The 12,018-nt window shown below is 43.3% G+C and overlaps 1 long non-coding RNA gene across 1 annotated transcript; it reads left to right on the plus strand.

Moving 5' to 3' along the window:
* Positions 1-6,764: 6,764 nt before the first annotated feature.
* On the plus strand, positions 6,765-11,809 carry LOC310673711. The gene is made up of 3 exons (XR_014509207.1): positions 6,765-6,895; positions 7,676-7,979; positions 10,924-11,809. It is a non-coding gene; the product is annotated as an uncharacterized lncRNA (long non-coding RNA).
* Positions 11,810-12,018: the final 209 nt, after the last annotated feature.

The following is a 12,018-nucleotide window of genomic DNA, read 5'->3' on the forward strand; positions in this document are numbered from 1 at the left end:
TGTTTTATCATGTTTTAAATATATTCTGTTGGAAGCTGCCCAGAGTGGCTGGGGAAACCCAGTCAGATGGGCAAGTTATAAATATGTTGTTATTATTATTATTATTATTATTATTATTATTATTATTACGAATAAGTTATGCTATTTCAGAATGCTCCTTTCTGTGGTAACATTAGAACGTTCCTTTCAAAGTCTCTCCTGCATCCATAAGTAACATTCAAAACATCCCGTCCCCTTTCTGAGAGCTGCATCACTTTCATCTCAGCATCTCCAGTACATCCTTTGCAGACAACTATACTGAAGATCTTAACCAGATAACAATAGTTTGTGTTTGTTTTGTTTAATTGCCTGAAAGTAGCACTGGCATCTCTGTGTCACTTTGGAAGAATATCTGATTGGTGCCTCAGAACTGAGAAATGTGCAAGCAGATAATGCAGAGGGCAATCCCACTTGTCTTCCTAGAGCCAGGCACATGTTGGAAGAAGTGACTCTGCGAACGACTTGCTCGCAATACAGAGACATCATCCCTCATATAAAACGCTGCTGGGGGGAAGCGGACGAACAGGCAGGCCAAGGTGGCAGATGGCTTTTAGGGGCCTGCTGCTTTCTGTTCTCCTACCTTTTTAGCATTTGTGCAATTGAAGGCTCTTAGTTACTGGGTTTTCATTATTATTTTCTGGGAACTGTTGCTGTCCATTGGCCCTACTGGGAGCTTTTGTTGTCATGAACAAATGCACCACATTTTCAGCGAGAGGCCATGACCGGCCATGCTGAGCTTTGCCTTCTTGGAGGAAGGCAGTACAAAGGAGGCCTCATCCAGAAAGGATCAGAGGAATTTACAGATAATAGCCATCATCGTGTCTCGGAAACATTTAGGCTCTAGTATTTAAGTGAGCTGTAGTAAAAGGACCCTGTAGATCAGGAATGGAGAAGCTTTCTGAGCCAAGGAGCCACATCATTCCCATCTGGGCAAGCTTCCAGGAGGTCACATACCCATGATGGGCGGGGCCAGAAGCAAAAGTGGGTGGAGCATTAAATATCAACATTTGCTATTGCTAATCTATGTAAGAGGGGATCCATGCTACAGTCAAAAATGCTTGAAGCTGTAAATCAGTAGAAGAAGAAGAAGAAGAAGAGTTTGGATTTGATATCCCGCCTTTCACTCCCTTTAAGGAGTCTCAAAGCGGCTAACATTCTCCTTTCCCTTCCTCCCCCACAACAAACACTCTGTGAGGTGAGTGGGGCTGAGAGACTGTGACTGGCCCAAGGTCACCCAGCAGCTGCATGTGGAGGAGCGGAGACGCGAACCCGGTTACCCAGATTACGTGACTACCGCTCTTAACCACTACACCACACTGGCTCTCAGAAATGCTAGCTTCATTGATGAACTTCTGAGTCTGAAATAGGGATGGGCGAGTCTGCCATTTTTGGTCCCCCCCCCCCCCCCAGGTTCTCATTTTTCCAATATTAAGTTAATTTCTCCACATATCCACATTAGTTTAAGATTTTATTTTATTTTTAAAGAAATGAATCTCTATGAAACTTCAGGGGCATTTTAATGTGTTTTGGATTCCAATTGTTTCAAGGAATTTAATGCATTTCTATATGTTATTTTCACTAATATTTATTCATTCATTCATTTATTAAACTTTTTCTACACCTCTTTTTGCAAAAGTGTTTTTAAGAAGTGTACAATAACACTTCACAAAACTATGTAAGAAGAAAACCACACAACACGCTACAAGTTGATGCACATTTTCCCCAATATACACATTTGTGTGTACTTTTTTGGTTGAAGTACTGCCTCACAAAATAGGAGGCGTATGAATGTTAATGGGTAGCTGCGTTGTGGATCATGTATTGTTTTTGAAAGTGTTTATACATTTATTTGTATTAAACTTCAAATTGAGCAGAGTTTCTTCCTTCTCCCTACCTCAGGCAACAATATGTATTTGGATAGAGAACTCTGGGTACAGCAGATCTGGGAAAGTAGGAATACTTAATGGAAAATTCTCAATATCCTTCTCAAATTATAAGTCTCGGGATTCTAGCATGTGTGCATGGGAGCCCCTGATGTTAATCCAGTATAAAACATATAGGTCTCATCCAACACTGCCATTCCACTCACATGACAAGATTTCTGCTTGTACAATGGAACTTCTGCCTCCCCTCTGCGTCCTCAAAATCTGTTCCAAAGGGTTGGAGGATCCCCCAAGAGCAGATTTTTTTTTTTGGGGGGGGGGTTGCAAAGAGAAGGAGCAGTCTTACAGGGTGAGTGGAACTGTGCTTATGCAGTGTAGGAGACAAGCCTATACAGTGGTACCTTGGGTTACAGACACTTCAGGTTACAGACACTTCAGGTTACAGACTCCGCTAACCCAGAAATAGTACCTCGGGTTAAGAACTTTGCTTCAGGATGAGAATAGAAATCGCACGCCGGCGGCGCAGTGGCAGCAGGAGGCCCCATTAGGTAAAGCGGTACCTCAGGTTAAGAACAGTTTCAGGTTAAGAACAGACCTCCAGAACAAATTAAGTTCTTAACCCGAGGTACCACTGTATGTTTATAGAGCAGGTATTCTCTTGCTTCTGCAATCTTATGATGGTAGATGCTGTGCTGTGAGCACTCACCTCCTTCCATCAGGGCTTTGAATCAATCTGGCGATGAGAGCCGAACATCAAGCCCACCAATTGTCCCATTGATGATACAACCTGTGCTTTTCTCCGTATAGCGGCTTACATTTATGGGATGTGTATTTAGCATTACCTCTAATATCATTGTCACCTTTACTATGGAATCCACATATATTTACATTCGCATGCTTCCATTGCCAAGCCCGGGCCTCTTTGTAATGAAAATCTATGCAGCGTTTGCACAAGCAGAGAAGCTTGCCATCTGATTTCCATTGTGTTTTGGCGCAAACTTTGATCTTCCGACTCTCAGATGCGAGAGTATGTTGATATTCTTTGGCTCATTTGATCTCATCCATGCATCTGGAATGAAGTCTCCTTCTCATATACATTCTTGAGACCAGGTTAGGCATTTATATGGAGAAAAAAATTCAGTTTGGGATTGTTAAGCCTCTTACATTTTTTTATCAGATTCCATGCACCCAGGATACAAATTTATAGCATGGGTTGCTATTATTATTAATTTCCACCCCCCTCCCTTGTAGGGATTATAGCTGAGCAAGAAGCATGAATTTGATAATGGATTTTTCAGCTCTATTTTTCTGAGGTTGTTTTTATTTGAGTTTATGGATCACACGGTAGCTATAAAAAGTCATATTATATTTTCAAGGTCTGTTTCATTATTTATGATGTGCATGCAGAGTTGTCTAGCTAGCGCCTGGTGGATTGAACAAGAACTGAAAGAGACCTGGGGAGAAGCACTTGAGGAGACCATCACCAGGACTGTAGATGAGAAGACACACACTTCCACAAGGATGTGGCAGCAAAGTGTTTTTGTTTAAACCAATAGATATAGGCAGACTACTTTATTTGCTGGTTTCTTGGTTCACATTATTTATTGACGAGTAGGGTTGCCATATTTCAAACAGTGAAAATCCGGACAGAAAAGTTGTTGAGCTTTTGGGGCTAAATTGCTAATAAAATTGCCAATTTTGAGCTATTTTTATGGACTGCCATACGCCCAGATTTTCCCAAATTCCACGTGGACACAGTATTCTGGACATATGGCAACCCTGCTGTTCCCACCTTGATGTGCATTTCAATCAACTGAAACAACAACAGACAATCAACAAAGTAACTAACCCTAACAGCAAAATTGGCTTGTAAGGGCAGGGTGGGGTGCAGTACTGGCTTCCGGGCAGGGGGGGTCACTGTTGCTTATCAAGAGGGAGAGGAAAGTTGAGAGGGAGGTTTGTACTGCACTAACTCCCACCACCTTGTCTCTCCCCCTCTCCCAGCCAGGAAGTGATCATAGAGACTCTCCTTCACCAGGAGAGCCTGAAAGGCAGCAATAGGACAATAATACAAGGCAAATGCCCATCTTGTCCAGCATCCTATTCTCGCAAGGATGGGAAACCTTCTGGTTCATATAAAGAGAGGTCTGGAGGGCCCTATTTGGGCCCTGGGCCTGAGGTTCCCCATCCCTCAAGATTGGAAGTCTGGAAGTAGAGACACGATTCCACTTCTGGCAGTATTTCAATGGCTGGGTGCTGCTAAATCATGACTCCAGAAACACCCTGTTAATGACTCTGCCCTAGTTTGCCCTGAACTAATAGAAAACTAATTGGGGGCGTTTGCTCTTTTCTGTTCAATGATGGCTTAGATAACCATCATTGAACCAACCAAGATAACCAAGAAGATGAGTGTTTAAAGCGTTTTGAAATTGCTCAAGGAATTCAAGTTTTGCAGTTCTTCGAAAGAAGCAGAAAGCCTGTGTCAGTGTGCTGATTCCTTTCTTGTAAATGGAACCTTACACGGTTGATTCAGAAGTCCCACTGTATTCAGTGGAGCTTACTCCCAGGTAACTGGGTAAAGACTGTGCAGCCTTACACTGCAGTCCTAAGCATTTGTACTCAAAACTGAGTTCAACAAAATTGACTCTTTGGTATGTCTCTGATCATTCTCACAGTTCCTCCTCCTCCTGCTATTATTATTATTATTATTATTATTATTATTATTATTATTATTATTCCGCCTTTTTCCCTGACAGGGACTCAAGGCAGCTTATAGCTACAAATTAATTTCATTCCATTTATCTGTAGAAGGCGTTGTACACGATCCTTTCCCTCACACATAGTATCTTTACAACAATCTGCTGAGGTAGGTTAGACAGAGAGGTTGTAATTGGCTCAAGGTGACAGATGTGTACAGTGGTACCTCGGGTTACATACGCTTCAGGTTACAGACTCCGCTAACCCAGAAATAGTTCTTCAGGTTAAGAACTTTGCTTCAGGATGAGAATACAAATTGGGCTCCGGCGGCGCATCAGCAGTAGGAGGTCCCATTAGCTAAAGTGGTGCTTCAGGTTAAGAACAGTTTCAGGTTAAGAACGGACCTCTGGAACGAATTAAATACTTAACCTGAGGTACCACTGTATGTGTATATGATATCTATGTGTGCCACGAGACCAAACACAGGAGAAGCTTCCTGATGTAGAATAGGTTGTCCCTGTTTTCATTGGAGAAATGTTGGAGGGTATGAAAAGGCCATAGAATGTTAATCAGATAAAGGCCTGTTTTCGCCTGGCACCTAAAGGTATGTAATGAAGGAACCAGGCGAGCCTCCCTGGGGAGAGCATCCCACTCTTCAGCCCGTCTCTGCTGCACATTGATAGCACTTGTGTTCAAAATGTTGTCCACCCAGAGCCTAATGTATTAGCCGAACCAGTGAGAAGGCTGGACTGTATTCCATTGAAATTCACAGAGAGATAGGGGGTTCTTAACCACTTTCTGTGTAGAGCTTTTAAAAGTCAAAAATGTTATTTCTTTTCAAACTATGTGTACGAAGAGCATATAGCACCCGAGGGGATCCATTAATAAGCAAAGCGGCGGGGGCGGGGGCAGAGAAGAGATGGGCAGAATTTCACAGCATCCTTTGCAAGATTGTTTGTTGACGGAAACTCAGCTCCTTATTAAGAGCGTTCTAGCATAATTTGACTTTAAAAACAATTCCTCTTTCTCCCCTCAAAAGCCATGGTTTTTTTGCTGCTAGTCTTTCCAACATGTTTGTCTGATGGAAGAGTCCTAAGACGTTTGAGAATCGAAAGCAGGAGATTTTTTTCCTTTTCTTTACTTGACTTTAAAGTGAGTACAAGAGCAAAGACTTAAGAGCTATTGATGCTTTTGTTTTGTTTTGTTAAAAACAGGTCCCTGCATTTAAATTATAACTTAGGAGAAAGGGTGGGTTTTATACCACTGTTTTGATATGAAAACTGGACTCAAAATAATGTGCACTGGTATGGCTGCTCTCAACTGGTTGTTGACCGAAATAAATACTGGTATGACTGCCAACTTATGATTTTTAAAATTCACTTTTAACAAACTACAGTTCCCCAGATTCTTTGTGGGGTGGGGAGCCATGGCTGTTAAAGTGGTATCACAGTGCTTTACATATATGGGGCAGATGTGGCCTTTTATTCTAGACTTAATGGATTTATGAAGGTCGCCTTCATTATATGGCAATGTGTATTACCTCAGCGACTGCAAACTGTGGTAAGCCAGCTCTGGTTATGAACACACAATAATTAACCAAGTCAGCTGAAAGGTTTCAAGTTAGCAGGGATGCCAACTTGAATAAAATATTGGGTGGGTGGGTGGCCCAGATAAGCCCCACCCTGCCTGATCACATGACATGGCACACCACATCATTGGAAAAGCAATGCCCATCAACTTTGGGGCCCCTGACCCCCTCAAATATTTTAGGGGGTAAGGTGGGTAAAGGCTGCTCTGGTTCACCAGAAGCGGCTGAGTCATACTGGCCACATGACCCGGAAGCTGTCTGTGGACAAATGCCGGCTCCCTCGGCCTATAAAGCGAGATGAGCGCACAACCCTAGAGTCGTCTGCAACTGGACCTAACGGTCAGGGGTACCTTTACCTTTAAAGGGACCTGAACCCCTAGGAGTGGGCTCCTATGGTTGTAAACAAATTAATTGTGAAGAGAATACTTGTGTTGTTCTATTTTATTTTGTTTTTATCCCTCCTTGTGTGGAATTTCATCTTTGTTTCTTGGAATTTGAAGGTCTGTAGATTACCAATAAAGATGGAAAAGTGGAATGTACCTGAGTCAGCAAAGCTGGACCTAATGGGCTTCTCTAATGGGTTTGAGGTACTGGGCCCATCAAGAGGAATTGGGAAAATCACATGTTGAACTTCTGGTATTGCTAAAATTCATCAAGTTGAGGCAACCACCACTGAAGCTTTACCCAAGTAAAAAGCAGATACATGAAAAGCAGATACATGAACCTCTTCTTATTTCCCCAAAGATTTCCCCAAAGGTTTGATGAAGTCTTGACATAGTCTGTAAAGTGCTTCAGGTTGAAAATGTTTATTTCTGGCTGTGTCCCTTTTGCATGCATTTATTCATTAGTCTGTCCCATATTGTTCCTGCAAAAACCTGCATTAACATTTGCATTTAGAAATTGTAGAGCAAAATCTGATGGATAACTATGTTCTGGTCCACACTTCAGTCCTGGTAGCTCAGATCCTGTCAGTTTGCTCTGAATTTCATAATTCCTCAAGAATCCTTAGCTAGGACTAACTGGAAAGCTAACCAACTCAACATAAGTCTTATTACTGGTCTGGAAAAGTAGCCTCTTTTTCTGAAACTTAGTTTGGTCTTTCCTTCTTTCAAATGCTTTCCCCTGTGAGCTGCCCGGACGGCACAGAAAGCAAAGCATATACAAACTTAGATATCTGTACCCAAGTGGAAATAATGTTTTATGAGAAGCAGAGGTAAATCAGTGCAGTTATTGGAATAAATTGGCCTAGTATAATATAAACTCAGCTATTTATTTTATTTTATTTTGCATTTCTTTCATGCTGCCTTTTATTTGGGGAGGGGCAGTGGCGATCTTGTGAATGAAAAGATGCTTATATATGCAAGGGAGTGGGGGAAAGTGCTTTAGCTTTGTTTCAGTCTATCGAGGGAAAATAGGTACACACACACAAAAGTGCGTATTACCATATTGACCCTATTTATTTTCACAGCAGGTGCAAGATAGCTTGCGCTATCAATGACCACTGGAAACAAAGACGGGCAGAAGTGTGAACTTGCTTTCACCTCTTATAATTCCACAGTGGTCTCAGAGGTTAATGCATAAAATAATTCAGGTCACCATGACTTGAAACCACCAGACCATGGAAGCCTCCTTCAGAGCCAATCAGGCCTAACGTGCAGTATTTTAGACCGCCTGCGTACTTGTGCCTGGATCCGATATTACTGATTTTTCAGGAAATCACATGGCAGGGGAATAAATGGCACCTTGCCCAAGAGCACTTGGTGAACTTCATGGTGGGTAAACTGCAACCCTAACCTCTCTTCTGGGTTCCCATTGGCAGCTTGCTAGTCGCTGTGAATCAAAGAATCACAGAGTTGACCAAGGGTCATCTAGTCCAACCCCCTGCAATGCAGGAATCTCAGCTAAAGCATCCATGACAGATGGCCATCTGCTTAAAAACCTCCAAGGAAGGAGAGTCCACCACCTCTCGTGGGAGTCTGTTCCACTGCCGAACAGCTCTGACTGTCAGAAACTTTTTCCTGATTAGTCGGAATCTCCTTTCTTGTAACTCGAAGCCATTGGTTTGAATCCTACCCTCCAGAGCAGGAGAAAGCAAGCATGCTCCCTCTTCCATGTGACAGCCCTTAAGATATTTGAAGATGGCTATCATATATGTTAGGATATTTCCGTTCCACCTTAAAAGGGAGCAGGATGTTTGTGTCACAGCCTGCGTATTTCCTGTTTCATAGGATGTTTCTGTTGTGTCTTTGCTTTCGTTTCCCTCTCTGTGCCGGAGACACTGAAGCAGGCAGTCATGTTTTTCTCTTTGTTCTGACCAACGCTGAATAAAGTTGTAAATATGCTCTCCTGAGTGCATCTTTCGCTGTGTGCATTATCTGCTGATAGAGCGTGCATCAGCTCTAGAATGTGGCAAGCTATTTCTGGAGCTCGTGTCGCTAATTGCTGATACTGCGTGTCTACGGGAGATCGATGGACGTCCGGAGACGACGTGGAATCATGATGGACTTTGTCTCCCTGGCAGTATCCCAACAATATCTCCTATCAGTCTCCTCTTTTCCAGGCTCAACAGGCTAAACTTAACATCCTGTGAGGACAGAATACTGGAATAGATGGGCCTTTGCCTGATATAGCAGGGCTATTCTTGTGTTGATTATTATTATTGTAATTGTTGTTGTTGTTATTTCTACTCCACCCATCTGACTGGGTTCCCCAGCCACTCTGGGTGGCTTACACATAAACACATTTGCCGTTTTAAGCTCCCTCCCTCCCTCCCTTTCCTACATTTACACCCAACATTTCTACCAAGGATCTCAGCGTGGTGCACATAGTTCTTCTCCCCACTTTATCCGCACAACAACCCTGTGAGGTAGGTTAGGCTGAGAGTGAGTGACTGTCCCAAGGCCACCCAGTAAGCTTCATGGCTGAGTGGGGATTCAGACCCTGGTCCCCCTGGTCCTAGTCCAATACACCAACCATTACACCACTGTTTCAGCTAACCGTGCTGGCTGGGGCATGCCCTCCAATACAAAGCGGCCCCAAACCGGGATGCCATTTTCCAGGGCCACACTCCCACATGAGTCACGTGTCCTGTCTGAGACTGCAGCCCCCCCCCAAAGCACTTTTGTGCATTTTGGGGTGCTGCACAAGATTGCTGCTCCCCCAAGCACTTTTTTTCAAGTCAAGAGTGTGGTCTGAAATTGTGTGAGATATTGGTGGCCATTTCTCACATTCTTCATGTGAGAAAAAAAATGGGGTGTCCCATCCCAACCAACACAGTTGACAGGTATGCCAGGGCTTGGGATGGCTGACCTACTCCCAGATGTTTCAAGCAGTTACTTATATCTCACCCACTGAAACCAGTAGGACTCCCAAGGGCTTCGCTTTGTTTTGTATTCTCTGCAAAGCTGTGCTGCAATATTGTCCTTTCAAATCAGCCATGCCACTTGCTCTGGGACATCCTTACAATGTCCTATGGAAGGACAAACATGCACAGATGTTCTCCACTCTATTCTTTCTCTATCTATCCTGCAGCACTCTTGCCCGATGTGCTCTGAAGCCAGTCACCCCTCCTTTAAAAGGTTTGGCTCAGGGCAAAGCGACAGCAGCTGTGAGGCAGGTGAAGGGTTAACCTAAAGCATGCAGCTGCTAATGTTAGTTTCGGAGGCAGACCCAAGTCTTCGGGGATAATCTATCCAGGCAAGATCTGACATGAGATGTGACATTTACTATCCAGCACAGCTAAGGCCGTCGGGGATGTTATCAGGAGTGACTGAAGACACCTCTTCTTGCCTCTCTTCCTTTATGCCTTCTGTAAATGAAGTTACTTCCTGGTTGTTTTCAAAGCATCCCCAACCATTGGCCCTGCTGGCTAGGGCACAGCATGGTGGGAATCCCAAAACATGCTAATGATTAAGTGGTATGTAAATGCTTACAGCGCGGGTGGCGCTGTGGTCTAAACCACTGAGCCTAGGGCTTGCCGATCAGAAGGTTGGCGGTTCGAATCCCCGCGACGGGGTGAGCTCCCGTTGCTCAGTCCCAGCTCCTGCCAACCTAGCAGTTCAAAAGCACGTCAAAGTGCAAGTAGATAAATAGGTACCCCTCCGGTGGGAAGGTAAATGGCATATCCGTGCGCTGCTCTGGTTTCTCCAGAAGCGGCTTAGTCATGCTGGCCACATGACCTAGAAAAACTGTGGACAAACGTCGGCTCCCTCGGCCAATAAAGCGAGATGAGTGCCGCAACCCCAGAGTTGTTCACGACTGGACTTAACCGTCAGGGGTCCTTTACCTTTACCTGTTAAAAATGCCTTAAATAAACAAATGAACGTCTGGAGGACCACAGGTTTCCTATCTGTGGGTTAGTGTGTACGATGGAGATGGGGAACTGGTGGCCCTTCAGATGTTGCTGGACCACAACTCCCAGCATTCCCTGCCCATTGGGTCATTCTGGCCTGTGGCTGATGGGAATTGGAATTCAACATCTCCTTGAGGGCCATAGGTTCTCCATCCCTGGTGTAGGACTCAAACTGAGGCGATTCAGATTCAGATCCCCACTTTGCCATGAAGCTCACTCGCTAACCTTGGGGCAGTGTTCCTCACTTTTGCCTGCATTGCAGGTTGGCTATGGGGATAGAAGGTGGGAAACTTTGAGCTCTTTAGAGGAAAGTTGGGATATAACTGAGGGCTCCACATTTCTGATTGTCCTTTGCTTTTTTTAAGGCACAGTTCCAAGAGATGTTTCATTTGCCCCACCACTTTCCCCAGGAAAACTCACTGATTACCACTGAATTGGAACAAATGTCAATCTGCAGAAAACCTGATTGATGAGTGTTTTGATTCAGCAGGATGAAATAAAAACCTCTTGGACATGGAAAGGACAGGACAATTGTGGATGAGCCGGGAGAGAGCACCTCATCTGTTATGTATGCAGGAGGTCACTGCAGTCTGTGAGAGAGGGTCTCATTGAAGAACCAAAGATCTCAGAAGTTTGCTCTATGATAACTCAGAACAGGGTTTGGAATATTATGAAAATTATGAAAAAGAAAAGAAGAACATAGCTTTGAGTTCTGTGAAACAGCCCACTCCCTTCACTTTTTAGAAACAATGGAAAATACCTTTGTTCTGACAGTTTTTCCCCGCTGGATGAATGGGTCTCCCCAATAGGCATCCTTTCAGTGGAAACTAAATTTTACTCATAGTGGACCCATTGAAATTAATGGACATAACTTTGGACTATATGGAACTTGCCGAACTGACCAGAGAGAAGAGACGGTGGAAGAAGATTGGAAGAAGTTTAAAGAATATTTGAAAAAATATGTTAATATTTAAATCTTAGAATAGCTTTGGAAGTGGATATAGGCTGCAGGGTTAGAAGTAGAAGATAGTGTATTTTAAAATAGTATTATTTGTAAGTGATAAAATGTGAAGATTTTAATGGTAAAAGTAAGTGTGATAAAGAAACTGCTAAAGATGAGGTAAAATGAAAATCAGATAGGGGGGACTTGGGGAAATTCACCTAACAATGTTTAGAAAAAATAAGGATAAGAGAAGAATTTGTTTGTATTGTTTGTTTTTCTGTTTGTGTTGTTTAGTTGTGTTATAAAATGAATAAATATTTTTTGGGGAAAAAATTAATGGAGGACCTAACTTGGTCATGTTCATTAATTTCAGTGTGTCTGCTCTGAGTAAAACATAGTTTGATCCCACACATAATTTTGCACAACAAGATGAGTTCTGGGTGGAAGGTGAACTGCAGGGGAACAGAAGCACCGCTGTGTGTGATATACTGTATACAGGGCAGAATGGAAAACGTTG

The sequence above is a fragment of the Podarcis tiliguerta genome, assembly GCF_965153285.1.
Source record: "Podarcis tiliguerta genome assembly, chromosome: 3".
In the NCBI taxonomy this organism is placed as follows: domain Eukaryota; kingdom Metazoa; phylum Chordata; class Lepidosauria; order Squamata; family Lacertidae; genus Podarcis; species Podarcis tiliguerta.